This window comes from Lygodium microphyllum, chromosome 5 (genome assembly GCF_053477565.2).
Source record: "Lygodium microphyllum isolate KBCC chromosome 5, Lygodium_microphyllum_v1.1.10, whole genome shotgun sequence".
Classification (NCBI taxonomy): Eukaryota; Viridiplantae; Streptophyta; class Polypodiopsida; order Schizaeales; family Lygodiaceae; genus Lygodium; species Lygodium microphyllum.
Window position 1 is genome coordinate 72,160,980 of NC_141139.1, and position 24,990 is coordinate 72,185,969.

General features: G+C 42.0%; 1 protein-coding gene across 3 annotated transcripts in view; it reads right to left on the minus strand.

Annotated features, from left to right (window-relative positions):
* LOC148035964 (uncharacterized) overlaps positions 1–7,260 on the minus strand; it is a 120,135-nt gene extending 112,875 nt beyond the window's left edge. For 2 of the 3 annotated variants that reach the window (XM_087677948.1, XM_087677949.1), the window contains exon 1: positions 6,787–7,252. The gene's annotated coding sequence lies outside the window, so the exon portion shown is untranslated. Of the gene's footprint in view, positions 1–6,786 lie in introns of all 3 variants that reach the window. The other variant, XM_087677950.1, reaches the window with a different exon arrangement.
* Between the last annotated feature and the right edge of the window lie 17,730 nt (positions 7,261–24,990).

Sequence of the window (24,990 nt, forward strand, 5' to 3'; positions counted from 1 at the left end):
TACAGGCTATTGAGATGGGCAGCAATAGTAAATGACTAGTTTTCTTCAGTTCGTTGCATCTACAAGCTGTTGTGGCAGGGCAGCAGCTGCATTTGACTGATTTTCAGTCATTCTTCGCGACCAGACTCTGAATTTTCTCTCTCTATAACTTTCTCTCTCATCTCCCAACCATTTCATAGCCTTGCTCCAAAGAGCTCAGCATTTGGATCCTTGGAGATTGAGAAATTGCAAATTTCTCTGCTAAACCCTAATTTACAACAGAAATTAGGATTCAGAAGCAGCCTCGGGAAGCATGCCAAAATTTGGAAGCTCCAAGACTTGGATTTTTCAGGGCTGAAGGTGATTTTCAGCTAAATTCAGGTGGAGGACTTGCCAACCATTGAATTTGGGGCATTTCCATCGTCCATGAAGTGGGTGAAGGCCAATTAAGTACCGAATCAAGGGACAAATCAAATTAAAGACTTCCTGGTCACTTAGGACAGCAAGGGGAGTTTCGATTGCGAAGGGGATCGAGAGAATCCCATTGTAAATCAACTTTTCTTCAATAAAGCTAAAGAAATACCGAAAGGGGCGCCAATTTTGGGGCCAATCGGGTGTGCATTGTCTAAGATTAGTAGGTAAATTTGTATTTTCAGATTTGCATTTATTGTTTGTTGTTGTAATTAAGTTGTATTCAGGGATTTACCACCCTTCCACGAAAGGAAGGCTGGTTTCAGCCGACTTGACATCCATGTGAAAAATAGGCCATCTCCTATGACTAGCCAAGGCAAGAGCACCATGAATAGTCACCATGCAAGCTGTAGGGGGCAAAAGTATCATGGAAGTCAACACCTAGACCCTCTGCAAAACCTTTAGCAACAAGACGAGCCTTGTGCTTGTCCAAAAAGCCATCACAATGGTACTTGGTCTTGAAGACCCATTTGACAACAATCACCTTCTTACAAGAGGAATGAGGCACAAGGAACCAAGTGCCATTCCGCTCAATAGCCTCCAACTCGGCTTTCATCACCTTCCACCAATGATCAAACTGTAAAGCCTCCTTCACTGATGTAGGCTCTCTATCCTGCATAACACAGGACATCAAACAGTAGTTAGAGCAAACAAGCTCCGTAGAATGTGTCTAGTGCCTCCATGACCTCCGCGGTCCATCTTGAGGTTCCACTCCTCAGGGACCCCCTCGATCCCTGAATCACAAAGTGTGTCACAGGCCCAACGAGAAGGAGTCTGGATCTCTCCTCGGCGCTCCCCATCTACAAAAGACTCAAGTACATCCACCGATGGGATCTCCACTGGGGTAGCCGATAGAAGAGAAGACTCCGAAGAAAAATCTCCATCAAGAGGCTTTGGCTCCAAAGGAACTGTCTCGGGAGCCCAACTCTCCCCAAGATCTCCAAGTACGGGGTGTTCCTCATCCCTCTCTGTGGCCAAAACTTCCACGAACCGCACATCTTAGCTCAGGTAGACATCCTGCTTCATGGGATCATACAAACGATACCCTTAGGACTGAGAGCTATAGCCAACAAATACCTGTCATCGGGAAGCCGCCTCAAATTTGTCACGCTGCGTCTTCGGGATGTGCACATAGGCATCACATCCAAAGATCTTGAAATAAGAGACATCAGGCTTAGTCCCAAAGTAAGCCTCAAAAGGTGTCATCCTGTCAACGGCCAAAGTGGAGGATCGATTTAGGATTTGAACTGTCATAGCCACTGCCTCGGCCCACAGAAACTAAGGTGTTTGTCGGTGCTCCATCATGGTGCGTGCCATCTCGATCACACTTCGGTTCTTCCGCTCCAAAATGCCGTTCTCTTGAGGAGTGTTGGTATTAGCAAACTCCTGATGAATGCCTCTATCTGCACAAAAATGAGCAAACTCATTAGAAATAAATTCACCACCCTTGTCTAATCGCAAGGTCTTCAATCTCCAGCCCAATCGGTTCTCCTCAAAGAGAACCCAATCCTTGAAGTGGGAAAAAGCCTCCAACTTCAGTGTCAAGAAGTAGACCCATGTCATCTTGTTGTAGTCATCTATGATCAACTTGAAGTACGAGCTCCCCTTCAATGACTCATTTCTCATCGAGCCACAAAGATCCATAGATACAAGCTCCATAGGTCAAGTAGACCGCCTCGAAGCTTTGTGGGAAATCGCATCCCTATGCTGCTTCCCACGAATGCACGAGACACATGGCTGTTGGCTCACCACTATGTCCGAACAAGCGATCCTCACGACGCCTTCCGAAGATACTCATAGTTCAGGTGGCCAAACCGAGTATGCCATAGTGTAGATGCCATTCTCCTCATACCCTGAAGAGAGAACCTTCATCAATCCACGATCAAGGACTCGAACAGCATCACTGTCAAACTCCACCGAGAGACCAAGAGAACAAATCTTATGTACTAAAAGCAAATGATACCCTAAACCTGGCACATGCAACACCTCGAAAGTGTGGGTATCACCACGTCCATCTGGAATCGGTTGCATCTCACCCCGTGCAGTAATAGACACAGAAGAGTTGTCTCCTATGAGAATCTACCCACGTGAGGATCGCAAATGGGTAACACCAATGGTCGAAGGAGTCGTGTGTCGTGAGGCACCATTGTCCACGATCCACTCTCGAGCTTGGAGAGCTGTCATCGTAGCATCAAAAGTCTTTGGTGTAGAGTCCTCAATGACTGCTAGGTGTAGAAAAGCAACTGATGAGGGTGCAACCACTGCACTAGAACCCTTCGTGTCCTTCTTCTTGGTGTCCTTCTTGTCCTTGTCAGGGCAATCCTTCTTCCAATGGCCGGTCTTACCACAAATATGGCATATCGATTCTTTCTCGTTGTCCTTCTTAGATTTGTTGTCCTCCTTCTTCTTCTTTTGGTTCTTCCCCTTCTTCTAAGAGGCTTGACCAATCAATGCCTCCAATTTGAAAGCATTCTGTCCCTTCAACCAAGCTCCAGCCATATCTCTTGAGCCACCATCAAGTGCTCTACATGGGCTATCACAACTATTGTACAAGACAAAAAAAGAAAAGAACAGATCCGAGAATTTAGCTTGTCCCAATGAGATTGGGCCTTGGTCAACTCCGCACGAGCACTTGAAGAGAGTTTGGACTCATCTCTCACCGAGGGCTAGTTGATCTCCTCCATCACAAGCTCCGCCAAATCATAAGACTCCAATATAGCCAAGACCATCACACGCCATATGCAGTAATTGTCACTATCGAGCTTTTGATCTGATGGGAAAGCCGGTAAGACAAGCACCTTCCGGTCCATGATCGCCTGGAACTCCACGTCGGTCTCTATAGACATCTTCACCTGCAATGCTTGCACAAACGCAAAAGAAACCCCCTCTGACTGTGAAAACGCAACCTACTAGGGCTCTTATCTCTGTATCCCGAACCTTCTTCGGCTGCCGGAGGCGATGAAAATGTAAAATCTATACTTGAAGGCCAAAAACGCAGCCTTCTTCCTTCTCTAACAACAGAAAAACAATAGCACCTTCAGCAGATCTTCTCTTTTCTCGCACACCCACGCTTGCCTTAGCCTTGTTATGATGCGCAGCCCACCTGCTTGCACTTGAACGCTGAAAACGCAAACTTATGTCGCGCTAAAAAAACTCCTCTTCAGTTAGATTCACCCTAGGTCAGTCCTTCAATGCTCTCATACCATGTCAAAGTGAAGCAATGCGGAAGCGAATAACCGTGACAAAGAGTGAACAGAGAGAGGAGAGAGAGAAAGAGAGTGAAACGCAGAAAATCTGCAGTGAAGAATGTTATATAAGGATACAGTATTATAGATGGGTGCAGAGAGAATATCTACATATATCTCCGCCTTAAGGACCTCGATCTTTGTCAGCCCCGAGTGTTCTCTCTGGCACCAATAGGCTGAAAACTGTCAGATACAAGTGTGGAAGTCTGCTAGGAACTCAGCCTTGAAAAGGCTGAAAAGAATGCCTAAGAAAATGCCCGAAATAGGCAGGTCGGCCGCATTTATTGCAACTGAGCGGACTGTCCGACTGCAGCCACGTGGAAAAACTGCCACGTGGCACTACTGACATGGCAAGGAAATGATTCTCAACACAGGGAACCACTCGAGGAGAGAGTGGGGGAAGGAAAAGAACCTGTGGAATAGATGGAGCACAAGCAGGAACGAGTGTAGCAATAAACAAGGCATCCCACGCCAAAGCAGCCTGAGCATCGGGCAAAGGGTGCATGTTGGTTGCTCAATGGCCTGCCAAGCCTACAAAGGCAATGGTTATCTTACCAAGGGAGTCCAAGTGATCACCCCAAAGAGGGCAATGTATCAAGCAAAAGGTGCTCATCGACTATCCAATGGCCTACCAAGTCATGCAAAGGCAGATGGAACCACTTGAAGTCTTTCTTTTTTTTTGGGTGGGTGAATAAGAAGCAATGATCTGCCGCCTATAAAGTAACTATGCCCCGAGGGGAAAATGAAAAGGGATGGTTAGATCCAACACATCACGAAACAAACAAGTTATCTAGACCACTTGGGTTGTCGATGACGAGAAAAAGGGCGAATAAGAATGATGATGTGGTAATAAAGAACTGCCAGTAAAGACACCTTAGGATCTGCTCAAGTGTGCTCTACACAATGAGATGCCTAAAGTAATGCTACGTGGTAAGAAATCACATGCAACAAGTGTCAATTGGATAGTGTCCTTCGTGGAAATTTTGTTCAATTGCCCAAGTGTACTTTACAAAGATGATGAAATCACACAACGCGAAGGAGAAGGTATAACAAGCAAGAGAGACCAATATCAAAGACAAGTGCTAAATCCTATAAAATACCATAAAAGGATAGAAACCACCTCTCAACCTTGGATGTTGAAGCCAAAAAAGGAAAAGCTTGCTGTTGGTCTTCATGTAGTGGCATCAAAGACAATGTGTGCTAAGACTTGATAATCTATTGTAGGTCTAAGATTAAAAAACTCAATTGAAAGAAGAGAAATCTAAATGTGACGTGAATATGGGAGGAAAGGGCAAGGAATATAAAGGTCTCAAATGATGCAGAGAATGAAGGATTACCTTGTGGAACATCTTTGCACATAGAGTATTCTTCAAAACCAAACCCGTATTAATTTGGATCTCCATGCTGACTTATAATTGGTTTCTACATAACAAAAGGAGCAGTATAGACAAAATCAAACTCACACAAAAATGGATTGTATAAACTTGCCACTAGACTTGATTCTGAAGAGTTTGAACTTTTGGTTGTTTCTTAAGTGGATAGTCTTTCCTCAACTAAGAGGTGGTCAATCTCGTCAACAAAGTGCTTCAACTGAGATACACCTTGTAAAGGAGTATGAGATGAAGAAGAGTTGAGTCTCGGTAAGTGATCTCTACAAGAAAGATTAGTAGAAGCGTTGTCCTCCAAATCAAGACCATAATGCCTCCTTAGAGCCTCCATTAAAGGAATAGCTGGAAAAAGCATCAGAGGATCCGAAGATGGAGTCATTTGAGCAATCGTGAATCAAATATATGTTGTTCGTATATTTCACAAAAAACCAAGCACTCCACGATAGCCATGGGATACTCTTTAAAAGAGTACTAGTTCTGATATCATATGAAGATATGCTAGGATTTGCACTGAGGGGACATAGAATCTACAACCACAATTGAAACACAAAAACTTGAACAATGATATGTAAAACTCAAAACTCAAAATGCAAAAACACAAACACAAATAGAGAAAAAAGAAAACTATGAAGTGAATGAATGAATGTTGTAAATAAATCAAAGAATGTACAAAATGCTCAAGAGTAGAGCTGCTCAACAATTAACGACTCTCATGGGAGTAGGTTGAGGGGGTGTCGATGTCTATTGTCCATTGGAGACGGATCACAGCACAAATTAATAAAGAAAAGTATTGAAAACACAAAAATGACCTCATATAGAGGATGGAAGTTGATCACCTACGACAGTGGGAGCTAGATGGCAGCTATAGACCACGTAGCAACAGTCATTGGGGACTAGACAGTTAATGGAAGAGGGCTGATATAGCTAAAGCATGCAAGATAAGGATAAGACTGAATGGTGAGTAACCTGACTATTTATATATGTGAAACAATTCTCCCAAATTAGGGTTTTGCATGTGGGACACAGAAACGCTCTAGAACTGCTCCCCATTTATTGAATTTTTTGGTCATTTCTATTTTGGAGCTACTTTAAATAGCTAATCAATGGGTAATGAATTTTTAGCTCAACACTAGTGACATGGTGCCCGAAACATCTAAGCACATAGAATTATAAAACATGAGGAGAGCCAACATATGTTCCTAACTGGATGACATTCAAAAGCGCCACTCCCTATCTGGTCCAAACCTCTAATGATGGGAAAGAAAGTTGGCTTTAACATATGCCAAAGATAAATACATGATTATTGTGGGGGAACACTAACAAACAAATGATAATTATTGACACTCTGAAAAACGAATGATTATTATCTCCCATTCAAACACATATTATTGCAAAAGACTCTAGTTAATGAGTGATGATTATCGGCACTCTTGTTATCCTCTTGGATCAGCATGGCACACCTCGAGCTTCTTCAACCACTAGTGTATCCCTACCATCCAAAAGCTGACCTACTAAATGAATTATTATTATCTCCCATCCAGACATGCAATATTACATAACACATTATTACACAAAACATTCTGATAAATTAAGGAAATTTATCTCCCGTTCAGGCAGGCATTATTCCACAGAATTCACCCTGAAAAGTCTTTGTTTAAGAGAACTGATTCCGAGCTTAAGCTGTGATGGTTATGGGGTCTTACTGAGAGCAGAGAGTTGAGTTCTCACATGCTGCAGCTCCGCGGCCACTGCCTCCGCCTCTTCCCTCTCCCTATGCTTGTGCTTGTCGTCCTCCCCCTCCCTGTCAAGCTGCTCGAGATGAGGTACAGCCCCTTCCCCATTTTCCGTGTACGCCGTCGCTGCCACCCCGCAGCAGAGAGAGACACAGAAGATCACCAACAGGCCGATCGAGCCAGCCATGGCAGCTCCGCGATGATGATGAACCGATGAACAATGCGATCTTCAGCTACCTGTTCTATGTCGTAACAGTTATTACCAGAGTTCCACGACTGAGCGTAATGGCCGTTGGAGGGGAACGAATGCTTCGGACCGCAAATGTATACGTGTGACGTATGCTTTCATCCTTTTTCCGACGCAACCTTGCTTGCCTCTTCACTAATAGCCCAAGTGGCTGAGAGCTCGAAGACCCAAGTGGTTGAGAGATCCCTTCTCTTTTCTCGAGACCCACCAAAACTCTCTTCCCTTCCTACAGCACACTTTGTGCCCAGCTTTCCCTCTCACACTTAAGAGTCTCCATTCACACTAGGTTGCTTCATGTAAATCTCATCATGAAAGTCCCCATGAAGAAAAGTTATTGTGACAATAGCCCACACTCGTTTACTTTACAATCATATGCGATCATTATGGCAATTACTTCTCATGTATCAGTCGATAATGCGAATTTCAACATTTGAAAGCCTAATCGTAACAACTTTCAATATTGGAAAATACAAATATGGTAGGTATTGGTGCAGAAGAAGCAAATTAAGCCATTAAAGACTAGGGTATAAAGCTAGAAGGTTAGAAGAAAGATGATCGGGATGAGCTTGATGAGTTATGCAAGTCCATTATCATACTATATTTATCTAAGCAAGTGTATTTTGATGTTATCTCTACTATGGGTGGTGCATATGATTTATGGAAAAAGATATGCAATCTTTATAACAAGCATAGTCTTGCATCTCAATTATATTAGTTGAAGAAGCTTGTGGACTTTTACATGAAGGAGGATACTCTTATGTCTACTCATTAGAATGAGTTCCACTCTACTTTCAACCATCTTATCTTAAAGGATATCAAGTTTGATGATAACATAAAGTATTTGTTCTTGCTTGTCACATTGTTAGAGTCATGGGATACATTTTATGCTATTGAGTGCTAATTCTCCCGATGATCATTTTCAATACGGTGATATTGAGAGTGTTTTACTTACAAAAGAAGTAAATATGAAGAATATTGATGCAACCTACACTTCTCATGCACTTACCATTAAAGGTAAAATTGATGTGTCCAGTTAGTCCTTAGGTGACATAAAGTATTTTGTTACCTTATTAATTGATTATTCACATAAGGTTTGGGCATATCCTATAATCTATTAAGTAGAAGTCAAATGTTATGCTTATGTTATCAATGATTTCTTACCATGGTTGAGAATTAGTCTGGGTATAGGCTAAAATGCCTACAATTTGATAATAGGGGTTAATATGTTTCTAAGGCTTTTAACTGACTATGTGATGAGAGGGATATTAAGCATCAATTGACCACCCCATATACCCCACCTCAAAATGGTGTTACATAAGTAGGACTATTCAGAAAAGAGTATATAATATACTTCAAGTAAGACTTATCATAAGTACTTTTGGGCTTATTTAGTTACTATTATCGTACATCTCATTAATAGATTCCCATGTACTACACTTGCTGGTAGAGTTGCAAAGGAGATATGGTATAGTAAACCTCCCTTGTATGCACAATTGCAAGTCTTTGGATGTGAGTATTTCTACCTTATTCCCAAAGACAAATGTAATAAGCTAGATCTAAAGTCTGTCAAATGCATCTTTCGTGGATACATGGATGTAGGTAAGATGGGCTATCGCCTTTGGAATCTGTAGGCTTGAAAGATTACATGTAGCTATGATGTTATTTTCCATAAGGAAAAGATGCATACGAGACTAGAGCAGTTGATTAAAATATGTAGGGTAATATTTTAGAAGGAGCCTCGTGTTATTGTATAGCCAGCCCCAGTGAGACAGCCTACTATAGTTGTTAATATTGTAATGACCTAAGATCTACTTGTTATGCAAGATCATGATATTGGACAAAAAAAAAAAGTTGTACAGGTCCCACATCCAATTTTGAGACGTTCCGTTAGAGCTTCATGTCCTCTTTATCATTATGAGTCCTCTATGGATTATGTCATGGTGACAGACTTTGTTGAGCCGCTTACATATGAGGAGGCTATGCACATAGGTGATTCTCATTCTTGAGCGAGGGCTATGTAATCTTAGTTTCATTCACTACAAAAGAGCCATACATGGGACTTAGTTCTCTTGCTTGATGGAACCTATGCATTGCTATGCGAGTAGGTGTATAAGTTGAAGAGTACCCCTGGTCACTCAAAGCCTGCATATAAGGTTAGATTGGTTGCCAAGGGCTTAAGCAAGAAAGGGAGTTGATTTTAATGAGATCTTCTCTCCTATGGTTAAGATGATTACCCTACGCTTGGTCTTGGCCTTGGTTGCTTAGTTAAATTTAGATCTTTATCATATAGATGTCAATACAACTTTTTTACATGGGGACCTATATGAGGACATTTATATACAACAACTTAAGGGCTTTGTGGAAAAAGAAGTGTATGTGAAAAGCGAGCTTTTAGGTGAGCTTTTTTTGGCAACCTCGAGTTTTATTCCACATAGTCCACTCGGTCCTCTTTTTCTTTTGGCCATATATCAAGCATCTATATAGCTCCTCCATTGCCACCACCACCTCTACCACTACCCCCACCACCACCACCATCACCACTAGCATCGCTACCATCACCACGATATCTTACTCTCCCCCTTCTCATTAGAACCATAGCCAATTCTCCTCTCTCTCTCCTCATATGTTGGGGACAAACCACCAACATCTCACTCCCCTCAATAACATTATCACCACTACACCATCATATCTTACTCTCCTCCTCCTCATCAAAACCACAATTGATTATTCTCTCTCTCTCTCTCTCTCTCTCTCTCTCTCTCTCTCTCTCTCTCTCTCTCTCTCTCTCTCTCTCTCTCTCTCTCTCATATCTTGAAGATCCATAACATGCATCTCCCTCTCCCCCTCCCCCTCAATAACACCCTCTCTCTCTCTATCTTCGTCTTTTTTATCCCCAACTATGTCATTTATCCTCTCTCTCTCTCTCTCTCTCTCTCTCTCTCTCTCTCTCTCTCTCTAATGATGCATTAGTAGTTCTCTCTCCTTAACTTATTTACATCCCTAGATTAAGCTTATCTGCTTATATTTGATAATATTATCACAATGTTAATTGTTCAATTACTCATACATATGAGATATCCCTTCTTTACACGTATTTTATAATCACATCTTGATATGTTAGTATTTTAATTATACACATACGAGCAAACTACAAACACGTCCACTTATACTTGCACATTGTTCTCTCTTCCTCTTTTGATTAGGCTTACATATGGATTAAAGTTATGCATTCATTTACAATAGACCCTTGCAAGTAATTGCTTCACAATCTTTGTAAAATATAGGTCCATATTGCTTTATTACTTGTAGCTTTTATTCCTTTCAAGAATTGTTCATTTTAAACTCTAAACTTTAACAATTAAATATTTTAATATACTGAATTTCACATTGTACTGCATAAACTTACTAGAAAAACTACCAAAAAAATACTAAATCCACAAATACATTTGCAAATTAGTGAAATATTGTGTACAAAGCAAATGAACATTATTGCAAACATTAAATATCAATCCAATTGTCCATTGCTAGAGGGTAAAATGGATGTTCTCTAATAAACCCCTAGAATCTCTTGTGAAAACCTGCTAGCTTAGTCAAACATGGAAGCATGTATTCCAAGAAGATAGTATTAAATGGATTTTCCCTCAATCAAATAGGAAAGTATGTGTTTGAAGAGGATGGTATCCAAAGGATTTTCTTGAAATGTAAATGGATATGTAAAGGAGTTAGGTGGTTTACATTACATATTCTTTATGTTATCATCCACAAATAGTATCATTATAGGGCTAAAGTATGGTCAATCAATATCATCAAAACATTTTAGAAATTGTGGCTTCACCTTGACTCCCTTCCAAAGAATGAGTTATGAGAACAAATGCACTGGAGGTATCACTTTCCTACAACGAGCCATATTCTATTTAGAGGAAGACATAAAAGTGTGACATATTCTAAAGAATACATGTGGAATACTAACTAGGAATCTGGATCCTTATATCTCTTGCACCTTTTTTTCTTCGAATATTTTTTGTGTAATGCATTCTTGTTGGAGAGGAATTCACATTTAGGTGGTCAAGGAAAATATAGCATCTCCGATACACCTCCTCATTCCACTTGCTGCTCAATCTAGTGATCCTTATATATGACATACTCCTCCTTCAAGTGTACCTGATCTGCGCATTTCACTGGCAAAGTTTGCAACATCCTCTTCTCCAATTGCCCACACATGAACCTACCATTCATAGTTTTATTACATATAGAGAACACATTAACAATATACCATTGCAAATATACTTCTATAGGAGTATACCAAGTTATACCTATAGAGAAGTCTCCATGCTGCTAACTTGCATGACTTTTGAGACTCAATATCATCATCTGGTTTAAAATTCTCTTTATCTCCTATGTGAATTAGAAGAACAAATCTTTGTTCACTTTGAATGTTATAGAGAGAGAGAGAGAGAGAGAGAGAGAGAGAGAGAGATTGTGACTTTATAATCATCTCTATAAGGGGATGTGATTTTTTTTTTGCCGAACTGGGGTTGTCAGCAATCCCTTCTTGGCGAGAGAGAGAGAGAGAGAGAGAGAGAGAGAGAGAGAGAGAGAGAGAGAGAGAGAGAGAGAGATTATGTGACTTTATAATAATCTCTTTAAGGCTCTAAGGGACTTGATTTTTTTTTTCGAGCAAGGGTTTTCCACACACGCACAGAGAAAGAGAGATAGGGAGCTTTGAATCACAACTCCCTCCATCATCTCTCTAAAAGGGGACGTGAAATTTCTCTCTCATGTGTAGGGTTTAGGTTCTCTCTCTCTCTCTCTCTCTCTCTGTTAGATTAAAGTTTTTAATTTAAACTTTTCATTTAATTAAATATTTTTAAAAGATTTTTTTAATGTAAAGTTTTTCGAGCATAGTTTTTCACACTTTGAGAGAGAGAGAGAGAGAGAGAAGAAGAAGAAGAAGAAGAAGAAGAAGAAGAATGTTAAAAAGAAGAAGATGGAGAGAGGAGGGGGGAAGTGGAAAGAGAATAGCCTTCTTTAAATTAAACATTTTTCTTCTCCCTCTCTCCCCTCTCTCTCATATGTAGGGCCTAGGTTTTCTCTCTTTCTCTTAGTTAGATTAAACTTTTTAAATTATATATTTAAAAAATTAAATTTAAAGTTTTTTGGACATAGTTTTTCACACACTTTGAGAGGGAGACAAAAGAAGAAAAAGAAGGACGAGGATAAAAAGAAGAAGAAGAAGAAGAAAGAGAAAGAGACAAAGAGAAGGGGAAAGAGAAAAGATAATAATATTTTTAAATTAAACATTTTTTATATAGTTTTTGACTTAGAGAGAGAGGTAGAGAGAAAATATATAATTTGAAAGAGAGAGAAAATAGAGGGAGAAAGGGAAAGAGAGAAAATAGAAAAATAGAGAGAGAAGACAAAATATATAGAGAGAAAAGAGAGTGAGAGAAAAAACTTGAAAGAGAAAGAGAGAGGAAAAGAAAGAGAGAGAGAGAGAGAGAGAGAGAGAGAGAGAGATACAAAAAGCAAAAAAGAAAGAAGAGAGGGAGGGAGAGAGAGGAGGAACAGAGAGAAAGAGAATTATAGAGAGAGAAAATATAAAATTTAAGAGAGAGAGAGGAAAAGAAAAAAGGAAAAGAGAGGAGAGAGGGGGAGAAGAAAAGGGGATAGAGAGACAGCAATAAAAAAATGAGAGGGAAAAGAAGAAGAGAGAGAATTTGAACATAGAGAGAGAAAATATAAAAATTAAAAAAATTAAAGAGAGAAGAAAAAAAGAAGAGAGATTAGAAGAATAATAAGAAATAAGAAAATAGAAAGAGAGATGGGGAAAAAGAAAAAAGAGAAAATTATTTTTTTAAATTTAAATATTTTCTGAGGGGGAGAGAAAGGGAGAGAGGGGGAAGAGAGAGAGAGAGAGAGAAAATATAAAATTTAATTTGAGAGAGAGAGAAAGGGAGAGAAAAGGAGGGGGAAGAGAGAGAGAAAATATAAAATTTAAAAGAGAGAGAGGGAGAGAAGAAAAAAGTGAAAATTTAGGAGAGAGAGAGAGAGAATAAAAGCAGAGAGATGGAGAGGAGAAGAGAGAGAATTATATATAGGGAAAGATAAATTTACATACGTAAGATTGAGGGGGGGGAGAAAGTGAAAGAAGAAGAAGAAGAAAAGAGAGAGAGAGAGAGAGAGAGAGAGAGAGAGAGAGCGTGTGTGTGTGTGTGTGAGGAAACATACAGAGAGAATTATGGGGAGAAGAAAGATAACATTTAAAAAGAGAGAGATAATAAAAATAGAAGAGAGACAGAAAAAAACATTTTAAAAAGAGAATGAAGAGAGAGAGAAGAAGAAGAAAAAAAGGAAAAAAGAGGAGAGGGAGAGAGAATGAAAAGAGAGGAGAGAGGTGTGAATAAAAGGGGAGAGAGAGAGAGAGAAGAAAAGTGGGGAGAGAAAGAAAGGAGAGAGAGAGAGAGAGAGAGAGAGAGAGAGAGAGAAAGAGAATTAGATAGGAAATTTAGGGGTGAGAGAGAGAGAGTAAAGAAAAAAATTAGAAATAGAGAGGGAAAGGAGGAGAGAGAAAGATGAGAAATGGATTGTCGAGCTATCACATGGCAACTTTACTTGTCGCTTCGGGGCAGCGAAGTTGCTGCGAAGCGGCTAGCATTCTATGTATGCACGGAATGCTAGTAGAGAGAGAGAGAGAGAGAGAGAGAGAGAACATGTATGTGTGTGTGTGTGTTTTGATAAAGGTCCAAAGCTATTAATACAAGAGAAGTCCAAAGGTAGGATTGTGGTATTATAGGAGATAGTTACTAGATTTTCTTAAAGCCACGAGAGAGAGAGAGAGAGAGAGAGAGAGAACATGTATGTGTGTGTGTGTGTGTTTTGATAAAGGTCCAAAGCTATTAATACAAGAGAAGTCCAAAGGTAGGATTGTGGTATTATAGGAGATAGTTACTAGATTTTCTTAAAGCCACGAGAGAGAGAGAGAGAGTGTGTGTGTGTGTGTGTGTGCGTGCGTGCATGCATGCATGTGTGTTTTGATAAAAACTCAAAGCTATTAATGTGTAAGAAAGGCCCAAAGTTAATATTGTAGTATTGAGAGAGAGAGAGAGAGAGTGTGTGTGTGTGTGTGTGTGTGTGTGTGTGTAAAGATCCAAGGCTATTAATGTAGGAGGGGGTCTAAGGTAGTATTATAGGAGAGAGTGTTAGAAAAATTTTAAGCCAAAGAAGAGGATGCTAGCGCCCCCTTCTTCCAGCATCCCCTTCTTTGGCTTCAAAATTTTCTAGCACTCTCTATCATAATACTACAATAATAGTCGAGCCTCTTCTACATTAATTTGAAAAAGGTATCTCTGTATCCAAAGTACTTTTCACATTTCTTTCTCTTCTCTCTTATCAATGATTTTTAAAAATATACATCTTTCTTGTCTCTCATCAATAATTGTTTTTATCTCCTCTCTCTCTCTCTCTCATCCAAAAGTTATTTTTATCTCTCTCTCCTCCCTCTCTTCTCCATTATCCTAGTACCCTTCCTATTGTATGCACAGATCAATGGAGTGAAGCTGCTAGTGCAAGTTGAGAGAGATGGGAGACAGAGACACTGTCTTTTGGTGGTACTGAAGAGTACCTCAATAATATTTTAGATAGGTATATGGGCATGGGCATTGCATTGGGCATTACCCTTTTTCCCAACAACCTCCCCCTAAAGGCAATGTGCCCAATGGTAGAGGAAAAGAATCAGTTAAGCCTAAGTATGTACAAAGTTGAAAGAGGCTATACCTATCCAATACCCATCATTTGCCTGTAATGGGCAAACCACTCTATTGGAAGACCCTTTGTGAGAAGGCCTGCAGGGTTATCTCATTAGTGTGTATCTTGACTAGCTCAATGCTCTTGCTATTAAGTACCTCCTTGATGAAATGATACTTCACTTGTATGTGTTGTGTCTTTGCATGAAAGACATGGTTTCGTGCTAACATGATAGCACTCTGACTATCATAAGGATAAGAATCTCAGTGATACCAAGCTCAACAACAAAACCTGACAACCATAAGGCCTCTTTGCATGCCTCAGTGGCAGCCACATACTCTACCTCTGTAGTAGACAGTGCAATACACTTCTATAGCCTAAATATCCAGGAAACAGATTTGCCTGTGAAGATAAACACATACCCTGAAGTGGACTTTTTGCAGTCTGCATGTCCAACATAGTCTGCATGTGTAAAGCCAATTACAAATGCCTTCTGCTTACCAAAGCAAACGCACAAATCCCTTGTGCCCTTGAGGTATCTCATAATACCTTTCATGGCTTCCCAATGCTTCTTGCGAGGGTTTGCCATGTACCTGCTAACCACTCCCACTGCAAAGGCAATGTCATGACGTGTAGTAACCATGGCATATATCAAACTACCAATAGCTGAAGCATACGAAATCTTGGCCATTTCAGCCTTCTCATCGTCAGATTGATGTAGGGTTGCTCTCTGCATTGAGTTTCACATATGGAGGGAATGGAATTCCGATTGCTATCCCCCCCTCCATATTGAAATGCTGCAAAATCTTGGAGACATACTCCTGTTGAGGACATATAAAGTAACCCTTTCAACCTATCTCTGAGTATCCGCATCCCAAGAATGTGATTTGCATCACCAAGATCCTTCATGTCAAAGCTGCCATGTAGATTCTACTTCAATGAATCCAAAGCATGAGTATCCCTGCCAGCAATCAGCATGTCATCAACATACAGAACCAAGATAATCAGGCTGCCATCTATTGCCTTCTTAGTTACAAGTAGTGATCAACTTGACTCCTCTGATAGCCGTAAGATTGCATGAAAGTATCAAACTTATGATACCATTCACGCGGTGCTTGTTTCAGCCCATACAAACTCCGTTTGAGTTTACACACCATCTTCTATTTGCCTTTAGTAATAAAACCCTCAGGCTATTGCATATATATGTCCTCATGCAGATCACCATGTAAGAATGTAGTCTTTACATCCATCTATATGAGCTCCATATCTTCAGCTGCAACCAAGCCCAAAATGGTTCTTAGAGTAGTCATCTTGACTACGGGAGAGAAGATCTCATTAAAGTCAATTCTACGTTCTTGCTTATATCCATTTGCAACCAACTGTGCTTTGTACTTTGGCAAATAACCAAAAGTAACCATCTTGTAAACCCACTTGCATGGGAGAGTTTTTTGCCCTTTAGGCAACTGCACCAAATCCCAAGTACCATTCTTATTAAGTGACTCCATTTCTGATAGCATGGCCTTAAACCACTTATTGATGTCCAGTCTAGTCATTGCTTCCTTGAAGCATGACGGCTCACCACAATCAGTAACCATGACATAATCTTTCTGCAGCATATTGCACACCAAGAACAAACCTGTCAAGTGTCCTTGATGGTCGGGTCGACGACCTATGAAGCGAAGGCTCAACATTTGCAGGCCGTGAAACTTGCAATCTTGCATTTTCAGCTTGTTGTCCTAAAATTTTAGCATGTTGTCCTAAGACTACATATTTATTGCTGCAATTGTGATCATCATGGGCAATACCTTCTTAGTCATTTCCAGCACCATTCCTTGCATTTTTAGGGTCATTTACACTAGGTATACATTGTTGTCCACCACTCGTGGCACAAATGACTATCTAAAAGGTACATTCTCCCTGAAAACAACCCTCCTGACTTCCTCAGTCTTCTCGGGCTCCTTATGCATGTGATCTTCACGGAAGATGATGTCATTGCTACATACTATCTTTCTTTTCTTGGGATCCCAAAGTGTATACCCCATCTAACCCTCGTCACTGTATCCTGGGAATATGCATTTATAGGACTTTGGTTCCGGTTTGATGTGTTCTTCTTTCCATACGTACACAAAAGCCTTGCAGCCAAACACTCACAAATGAGTATAAGAAGATGGCTTGCCTGACCATTAAGGGACTCTCCCCTCCAAAGACATGTTCGGGTGACCTATTGACTAGATGAATGGCTGTCATAATAGCCTCTGCCCAAAAGCCATGGGATAATGCAGCATGAGACAGCATTGTACAGACCTTATCCTGGATGGTCCAATTCATGCGCTCTGCAACTCCGTTTTGGGATGGATTATGAGGGGCACGGAGCTTCCTCTTTATCCCCTTATAATCACAAAATGCTTGAAAGGATTTGGACACATACTTCCCAATGTTGTCAGAGTGAAGAACTTTAGTGTCTTATCAGTCTAGTTCTCAACCAATGCCATGAATTTGTGAAACTTGTCAAGCACTTTGTCCTTGCTATGAATAGGGTAAACCCATACCTTCTGAGTAGCATCATCGACACATATGACAAAGTATCTCTTTCCCCCTAGAGATGACCCTAGCATCTGACAAACATCATAATGTACTAACTCTAGAGGCAAAGATTTCAATGAAAGATTTTGTGAGACATCTATGCATGCTTACCATAAACATAATGATCACAGTGCTCAAAATCAGCATAATGAAGACAAGGGAAGTAACCCAAACGATAAAGTATTTTCATTCCTATTTGACTCATGTGTCCCAACCGGCCATGCCACAAGGAAACACTTGGCTGCTCAGTTATGGTAACAACATGGTCATGCACACTAGATACATGAAGTGGATACAAAGTATCACTCTTGCAACCTCTGGCAATAACCCTAGATCCCTTACATATCTTCCATTTTTCCCATCACCAAAGGTGGTATAAAAACCATCATCATCTAGCTAACCAATACTAATCAAGCTCTTCTTGAGCTAAGGTACATGCCTGACATGCTGAAGAGTGGAGATAGATCCATACTGAAACTATAGCTACACACTACCAATACTTGCAATGTCACATACATAGTTGTCCCCAAGATGGACAACTCCATGTCTGCCCCCAGTGTAGTCGGAAAACCACTCGCGATGAGGGGTGACATGAAAAGAGGCACCTGAATCTAAAATCCAAGTGTGCATGTCGTCATCCGTATCTGCAATCAAGGCATGTGCACTGAAACAAGAAGAGATAAAGAGGACATCATTCCCACTGTCGCTCTCATGGCTAACTACATTCACCTCTTCTATCTTTACACTGGTCTTCTTAGCAGACTGACACTCTTTCCTCTCTTCTTTGCTATCATTTGTCTTCTTGCCTTTCCCTTTCTCTTTCTTCCATCTATAGCAGTCACATTTGAAGTGACCCTTCTTGCCACAATGATTTCCCTTTCTGCTCTACAATCTACCTCTAATATAGAAAGCACTGAAAGACTTGCTAGATGCATTGTTTTGCTGATTCATTTCTTCCATGAGTAGGACACTCTCTACATCCGAATAGAATTGCTCATAGCAGTCCTAAAAGTATCCCAGCTCTCTAGCAAAGTGCATAGCAAGAACATAGCTTTGAACTCCTCATTAATGTTGAACTTCAAGGCAACAAGCTGGCTGAAAATGGAATTAAACTCATTGAGGTGAGTAGACATAGTAGTGCCTTCTTTCATGTGCAAATCCATGAGTTTCTTCAGCCACCACAGTAGACTTTGCTTGCAGCACTTTTCTAGGCATACAATTCCTCGCGTCACGTCCAAATGGCATAGGCAATATCAAGCCCTTCTATGTTGAACAACAAAGCATCAGAAACTGAAAGCTTGATGGTTGAGGGAGCAAGCTCATTCAGTTGATCCCAGTCATCTTGATCTACATTAGCTAGTTTTATCCCCTTCTCTTTGATCGGCTTTGCTTTCTTCTTCTGTAACGAGATGTTATAGCACTGCTTTTGCCAAATTGCAAAGTTGTGTGCTCCTTTAAGATTCTTGATGTGCAGTAGATTGCTACTATCATTATTGCTAGCCATAGTTGCAACCCAAAAGTACATAGATGCAAGCCAGAAAATGTCAAGACAAGTGACCAAGAAGGAGTGTAAAATTCAACTAGCAAGAGATTCCAAAATCTTTGATTCAGGTAACTTTACTAATCATAACCCAGCATATCAATGGCATATAGACTCGGTTACATACATTAGTGTATGCCCAACAAGCATTTGACAGTTGCATATATGACCTATCTACAAATAAGACATGTTGTCCACTGTTTAGAGCTTTAAAATGTCTGTAAAAATTGATGCATTTCAACCCAAAGATGACATATAAAACATGTTCAATCATTGCCCAAAGTGTGTACGGGTAATCCAGTACCAAAATAGTGTCAACCAACTCAATTAGAAAGCATAGAGTTCAAGAAAAACCCTCTCAGATTTGTCCTTGTGACCTGTAGTTTTATGATAGTCAAGAGCAAGATTTCAATCCTCCAAAACAAGCATAAGATCTTCCCAAAGCATTTCCACATACATGAAATCAAAGTTAAGCATCAATACATCATTCTGAATGCCTAAAATCAAGTCTGGAAGCATAATATAATGCATAAATCCTCAAAGTGGCATTCAGGCCTATTCATTACAGCCAACAAATCCCTGTCAAAACTGAGTAAAATCTCATTCAAAATCAGCCCAAATTCACTTCAAGTCATAGGCATATCATTCCTTAGTGTTTTGACATCATATGAGCATGTATATGCATCAACAAACATATCCAAGGACCAATGCCATCTTAGGACAGAGTGCTGCATGTAAATTTTAGGTTGTGGAGTGTGTATTCTAGCCATAAGTAAGTCTGCAAACTAATTCAAATACGTGCTAAGATCAGTCCAAAAAAGACTTCAAGCTATTCGCACATGACCTCCAAGACATCCAACATCCATGGCATTGAATAACTATTATATGAGCATGACATGTGAGCATCAAACCAATAAAGATGTGTGTTGCCCTATGTATATAGCCTGTAAAACTATATATTCCTTGCTTTGGACTGAATGTATCAGTCCAATGTTAATAGCAATGGCCAATGTTAATGCTCAAAGTCTATGTCAAGCATCCAAATATGTTAAAGCTGCCCAAAATATGTCCATTGGAGTGCAAAGACCCTAAGGAGATGCATGTCAATGTCAGCCTACAAGAGGCACAAATTAGTGTGAGCTGTCCTGAAGACCTGCTTGAGATATTGAAGGTAATGTTAACCCCAAGTCGAGATAGCAAAAAAATGAAGGAAAAAGCAAAAGGAAGATGGAAAAAGAGCAAAGACATGCAGGCGGCCTCTAAAGATGAACCGAGGCAAAAAGCGCAACTTTAAATGAAAAGGCACCTCAAAAAACTCGGAAAACTCTTGTAAAAGAGCGCTAGGCTCCCTCCTGTGCCATTTTTGTAAAATATTAGATGGGTGTAGGCTAGAGGCATAAGGCTAGAAGAGGGATATGGAAAAAGGACATTGCCACAATGGTCGGTCATGTAAAAAACGGGATGGGTGCCCATAGGATTTTAGGGTTTGTATATATAAAGTTCAAAAAGTGAATAAGAGCTCATTCTTTGGTGTGTGGCAACAAGAGTTTTCTTCTTCTTCTCTTCTTCTCATCTTCTTGCTTGTGTGTGCTCTTGAGAGAGGGAGTGTGAGAGTGTGGGGGAGTGAGTATGTGAGAGTGAGGGATCAAGAGGGTGAAGCTCTTCACCATCTCCTCTTCTCTTCTTCTCTTCTCTTCTCTCTTCTTGCGCGTGCGGCTATGGAGGATGGAGCTTGGAGGTGGAGGAGGCTTGAGGATGATTGAGCTTGCATCTAGGATTGTGGAGCTACCAGCGTGTGTGAGAGAGGAGGCAACTCATATCGGCACTAAGGTAAGCTCACTACACTCATAGGATCGACGACGCGTTGGCTAGGTGAGAGATAGCGATTAGAGCTCGCCTGGAACGCTTGAAAGAATAAGCGGTCCGTGGGTCTTGGCGGTTGAGCGAAAGCTCCCACATTTTGGTTCCGTTGCCGCGACCAACGGATTCAAGCTTGAGCACTTGCACACCTCATATCGAGCATAAAAGTAAGGGATTCATCCCTGAAACGAAGCTTGAGATAGGTAGGAAGTTTGGGTGTTTTTGATCTTCAAAACAAGTAAGTATTTTGGGTTATTTTGTTTGTTTGATGATAAGGAAACATGGAGAAATCATGTCAGTGTTTTGCTTTCGATTCTTGTTGCATTTAGAGTAGGATAGGATTAGGAAATCGCACCGGAGAAGGGTAGGGTTTACTGTTGTAAAACAGGGCAAAATAAGGCAAAAATCGTGCAAAAAATGGCAAAAAGCTCGCTTGTGATACCTAAGATCGGCAAGTGAGTGATTCGGGGCACCAACACCATACCCAGGAAGGGGTATAAGAGCCAAGAGGCCAAGGGAGAGCTCATTTGTGACCATTTCACACACACACACACAGAGAGAGAGAGAGAGAGAGAGAGAGAGAGAGAGAGAGAGAGAGAGAGAGAGAGAGAGAGAGAGAGAGAGAGAGAGAGAGAGAGAGAGCTATTGCCCGATTCGATCCGATCGCACCAACAACGAGCCCACCACTCTATCCAGGTATATGAATCCCTTCCCTTACCCCCTTAAGTAGGATCTGGAGGTTTGTGCCTGATACGATTGAGTAAATCACAAGGAATGATCGGAATCAAACTCGCACTATTGATGTGTGCCGTGCTCGGCCCGTGTGAATGGTCACTTCTGGGCCGAGTCCCAGAATCGGCCCTCGGCCCCTTAGCATTCGGTCCACTCGGCCCAAACCCTAATCGGCCCACTTGGCCCGTTCGAGTCTACCATTCGGACCGTGGACCAATTCGGCCCTTTGCCACGTGTCAAACTCGACCCTTGGCCCAATTGCCTCGGCCCGTCCGAGCAACCTCGTCCGAATTGACCACTCGGTCCGTCCGACCAATCTATCCGAGCGACTTCGTCCGAGTCCGCCCCTCGGCCCGTCCGAGTCTACCTTGTCCAAGTCCCAAATTTGGCCCTCGGCCCATGCGCCTCGGCCCGTCCAAGTGACCCACTCAGACCTTGCAATTCGGACCAGTTGGGCCAAGTGTAGATTTTTACCAAATTTTTAGAAATTTAACCTGATCCGGCTAGAACTCAGCAGCGCAAACTGTCGAAAGCCCTTAGGACGCTCAGAACTTGATTCTGGCACACGGAATAGGCAAAATCGTAGGGCGCAGCCGCTTAGCAGCTAGAAGTAGGCAGTTGCGAGACCTAGAGACTTAGATGCAAACCGCTGAGTTGTAAAGCCTGATTGGACAAAAAACGAACGAGGCAACATATTAGAGAAACCCTAAACCCTGCCAAGACGGCCAAAAAATTGACCAACAAGCCTATTAGGCCCGAAACAACACGAGAGTGCATAAGACGCCTAGAAATTGGTTGCTGCACTCACCTTGAACTTCCACACTTGAAGTACACTTAAGGAAACTGAAAGCCCCATTGAGCACAAGTACACAGGGAAAGACACACACATTGAGTGGCCATAAATTGAGGATCGTATTCAATAACTGAAGGAACTCACCCAAATAAACCACTCAAGGAACCCACTAGTAGGAGAGGACCCAAGACATAGACAAACCATCAATGCACAAAAGTAGGACCAAGCAAGGGGCGCCGACGAAGTGGATTCGACAAGTCTACTGAACCTAATCGATAGGTTGGTGGAGTATGATAACTCGACGATGGCAAAAGAAAGTTCAGACCGTAGATCTAACGAGGAATTCAACTTAGGAGCCTTTCCAGATGCTGTTCAGCAGCAGCTAGTTAGCAGTTACGACACTCATGCTCGGTATGAGCACCGCGGTAGGACAGCAGACGCTATCATCGCAGATCTAGAAGAGGAGAGAAAGCTAGCCCGCAAAGCATTGCAAGGCATGGCTGAATACAATAGGGATCAACAGGCTAGGAGCCAAAGGCAAAGCATGGAGTTGCGAGAGGTGCAGCGGGTGCTGAACCTCGCTGGCAGAAATCGAACAGACCATGAGAGAGCACTAGAAGAAGACTTAATGCTGAGTGAGCTTCTCATGAAGCGGCTGCTCGATAACACGGCTGCAGAGCAAAGTGCCACGGCTCTAGCGACATCGTTGCTCACAGGATTAGGAGCAAACCAGTGCTCAAAGAGCCAGTCTAAAATCCCTATTGTTACCAAGCAACTCGATAAGTACCAACCCCATGACGATCCATACAGCTTTGTTGAGCAGTTCGAGCAAGTCTGCAAAGCCAATGACCTCAACGACCTAACTCAACGCTCTCAAATGTTCAGGCTTTGCTTGGGTGACAAGGGTAGGACGTGGTATACGAGCTTAGATACCGCAAAGCGAGCCAACTTCGATGGCCTCAAGGATCTCTTCATTAAGATATTTGCCGAGCCCGGATACTCCGATAATCTACCAGTACGCTTGATGAACGTCAAGCAGAAAGAGAAGAAGGACATTCGCAATTACGTGACCCATGTGCGAAGTCTCTTCAAGAGAATCCCTACTGGAGAGCGGCCGATTGAAAGAGCAGTATCAATTGTATTCATCAGCGGGATTCAGAGCGAGGAACTATATAAGGCTTTGGCAGGCAACTTGAGATTGCAGCGAGACGCGCTAGCTAGGGTCTTTGAGGAAGCCATCTGAGTTGATGACCAGCTAAAGGAGCGGAGCTCCAGAAGCATGAACCTAGAAGAGACCAACTCGCGAAGCTCAGAGAGAGTGTCAGCCTCGAGTGAGCGATCAGCCCCATCATCCCAGGATAAGGGGAAAACCACCGAGACGAACCAAGACTTGGTTGATGTTAAGATGGAACTAGCCAAGTTGTAAGACATGTTGAGACGGCCAACGCGCCCACACGTCCAATGTGTGTACTGTGGCAAAAACCACTTGCCAGCCAAGTGTCAAGACCCTAGGTCAAGACCTTGCACTAACTGCGGTAGGTTTAGTCATGACGTCGTGCATTGTAGATTGCCAAGAAGACTTCCATACTCACAAGCATATGGCCAACCTTACCTAGCAAACATGCTGTAGCCATTTTTCGAAAGGGGAGCCCCATTGGCCCTCCCTGGGCCTAACGACCTTAAGCCTGCTATTCCTAGGATAGAAATAAATCCTACATGTATTCCTAGAGCGCCTGGTCCTTACGTAACCCATCCACCGAGTGACGCTCCTGTCCACTATGTGGAAGAACCGAACGAGGAAGAAGCTTACATATGCCCTTACGTCTCGCATGACGATGAGGGCAACGCTATCCTCATGGATTATCGCCCCGTACCGGTGATGGCATTAGGAAGAGGACGAGGTAAAGGCCTAGGAGGGCAGATGCAGGATCTAATCACCTGTTGGACTTGTGGCCACCTAGGTCATCTGTCATTACACTACCCTGAAAGGGAGCAGCAAAACAAAGACAAGGCTGACCAAAGGTGTGTTGAGTGCGAAATCACCCATCTCTTCATCGATTGCCCAAAGCGAAAGCCATCTTCTAGCTCAGCCAACGTGCTATCTGTCCCATTGGGGATGTTTGGTGTCGAGAACCTCGATGGGGAGGCCACGCCTATCCCATTGTGGGTCATGACCCGTGCCCAAACGAAGCAGGTCGGCATCTCTCTGCCAGGACCTAGCAATCTCGATGCAGCCTCGATAGGGAAGAAGAGCTGTAGGCGGAGGACGAAGAGGTCGGAAGCTAAAATCACACTAAAAATGGAGAGTGCTACAACTCTGCCTGTTGGAAAGAAGGTCTCTGACGCAGAGGCAGAGACGTCAGCCCCTAAGACGGCTGAAAAGGGAAGCGCTAAGGTAGGGGAATACCCGCATCCGAAGCGATAGTTAGAAGCCATAGAAAAGGTGAAGGAATGGGTGAAGGAGGCTCAAGAGCATCTAAAAGACGCTGATCCCATCCTAGAGGACGAAATCGATGACCTCTCCAGCATAAGTACGCCAACCTCACCTCCACAACCAAAGTCGAGAGAAGCAATTGCACCACAAGCAGTGCTGCTAAGGCCAAGCCTCGGTGCTACAAGGCCGCGGTTCAGTCACGGCCACTGGTCAGGATGATCCAGGTTAGGAGAGAGACGAAC